This window comes from Syngnathus leptorhynchus, unplaced genomic scaffold, assembly GCF_054491065.1.
Source record: "Syngnathus leptorhynchus isolate UIUO unplaced genomic scaffold, UIUO_Slep HiC_scaffold_32, whole genome shotgun sequence".
Taxonomy (NCBI): Eukaryota; Metazoa; Chordata; class Actinopteri; order Syngnathiformes; family Syngnathidae; genus Syngnathus; species Syngnathus leptorhynchus.
This window is the reverse complement of record NW_028231999.1, coordinates 765,001-767,500: the sequence shown is the minus strand read 5'-3', so window position 1 is coordinate 767,500 and position 2,500 is coordinate 765,001. Positions and strand designations below refer to the sequence as shown.

At 61.2% G+C, this 2,500-nt stretch overlaps 1 pseudogene; it reads right to left on the bottom strand.

Annotated features, from left to right (window-relative positions):
* LOC147038864 (28S ribosomal RNA) overlaps positions 1–2,500 on the bottom strand; it is a 7,933-nt pseudogene that overhangs the window by 2,130 nt on the left and 3,303 nt on the right.

The following is a 2,500-nucleotide window of genomic DNA, read 5'->3' as shown; positions in this document are numbered from 1 at the left end:
ATGACGCTGCAGCTCAACGTGTGACACCAACCAGACCACCACCCTAACGAGGCCCTCCAGCCGAAGGCCCCGCGGGTCCGCAGGCCCGATCCCATCAGTACGGAGCACGCACGCGCCCACACCCAGGCCCACAAGGCACCCCAGGCAAAGCCACCAACAAGCCGCCAGCCGGGACGACTGACGGACCCGCAACAGCAGCCGGGACGGCGCCCCAGTGTCGCAAGCGACACACCGCCCCGGTCAATCTCCAAAGTGACCCGCAAATCGTCCGGGCAGACCCTCGCACCGTATCACATTCCAGGGATCTTCCTCATCCCAGAGACCAATGAGGTGTCCAGGCACACCGACCTGTTATGGGAACGACGACAGACAGCCAAGACCCAGCCCGCTGACGCGCGCATGCCAGGCAACGGCCCCCCGACTGCGGACGAGCCAAGAGCACCACTGCCCCGCGCCGCCTGCCGCCTCCCCTTTCACCACTGCCTCCCGGACACCACCCACCGCGTCTGCCTGTCCAGCGGACCACTATCCTGAGCAGGACAAAAGACCCCCCATCAAGCAGCCCATCAGGAGTAGCCTAACACGGCGCGAGGCGCGGCGATTTCGGCCTTCGCCCCAGAAGGAGTGGCACAAGCGTTCGAAAGCATGGATGAGAGAATCCACAACGAGAAAGGCAGGGTCATAGAGACAAGTCCCTCTCCTCATTCCAATCCCGCAACTGCGAGCTCGGTGTCGGTGCCACCGCAGCCCACCCCGATGAGCAGCCCACACGGGCGACGAATCACCCTCACGCGTCCAGTACGCCTAGCTTCCCACTACACACAGGCCATGACCATGGGAAACCGAGTCGAAAGCCCTCGCACGGCCAGTAAGCGACCGCCAGCTACTGTTCAGCCCACCCTCCTGCAAGCCTCCCAGCAGACCCGGCTATCAAGCCCCGTCCCTTTGAGAACCCTGGGATCGACTCCACGCACCCTTCACGTGGCAGACAGCCTCATCAGTTGCTTCCCGGCCGAAGCCCAGCCTGAGGGGCCAGACCCCCAGTCCTGCCTGGACTCGACCACGAGCATAGCGTTCAAAACCAGCCAAGTTGGATGAAGCAGGGGACTCGGTCAGTACAGGCTCTGACCTGCTTCCTTGACCAGCGCAACAGCCGCAAGGTGTCTCACTCACCCTACAAACTGCCTGCCGTGCCGTCACACAGGGACCTCCATATCCACCTCACTCGTTTCGTTACCCGACACGCGTCGGACAACCCCACTCGTCAGTGATATGCCGGCGACTCACACCCGCACACCATACCACAGGCATCTCTGTCAAAATGCCCTCTCAGAAACAAGCTGTGGCACCATCATGGCATCCGTCGCCCACACTCTCATAACCAGACCGACGGCGGCCACCAGTGCCACTGAGGAGTTGTCAGGAGCTTCGCCAGCCTGGATCCACCCGCTCCACCGGCCAGACTGACTGTGACTCCGACTCTGTGCAGCTGTGACACGGACTTCCGAACCAAAGGAGTTTTCGCAACATGGTCTGTAGACATGACTACAGCCGTTTGAGGACCCTCAGCCAAACCCCGAAAGTTGGTCCCCATGGCCTCCGAGGCGGTTGATCACACGCCATACACGCACCCAACCTCAAGCGCGTGAAGATGAGGTCGCTCGAGCAGTCACGACCCCCCATTTAGCCGTGCCTCCGCGGTTCTTGATAACCCAGGTCCGCAATCCTGGGCAGCTCGGCTCAGCCAGAGCTCAGTCACCGTTCCCTTTAAGACTTTACTAAGAATCAAACCCGGGCAGCAGCCGGCACGACCCAGCAAGGCCTGCCCCCAACCAAAGCCAAGTCCACAGTCTGACCCACTTGGGAGAGGCCCCCATCAGAGATGCCGAGCTCGCTCCCCGTAAAGCCATCCAGCGACCGGCACGCATCACGGCTGCCCAGGCTTTACAGTAGTTGCGTTACCGCTAGGATTTGAGAAATTACATTCGACAGAAGGCGCCACATCCAGCCTTTGTTTATTACCACTATGTGTAACGGTATCAATACCGTCTCGGTTCGTCTCAGTCTCGCCACCTTTCAGTCACACCAGGCGTACCAGCAGGGCGCCGAGCGAGCGCACAAGCCAGCCTGCAAGGTGCTAGAGGGCGACCCGCAGTGGGTAGGAACCGTCCACCAGTGTCGGCCAGCCGAGGCCGATGGGGGCCCTACCAAGGCAGGTCATGATTGCCAGTCGGTCAGATAGGAAATGGGGTACTCGGAACCCGCCGGGATCAGACGGGCAACCGGGGAGAGGGAGCTACATGAGTACCGCCGCCGGGTTCAGACGGCGGCCCCAGGAATCTCGTAGTATTCGGTATCGCCCTTCCTCCTAAATCATAGGTAGTCAAACTACTGCAGAATCCGAGCCACTACTGCTGCCTCAGTAGCGCTCAGGGAGACAAGTCTCACCTTTCGGGTCCAGAAGGTTGCCCAAGACGTGCAGCCCCTCCTGAAGTCCGCA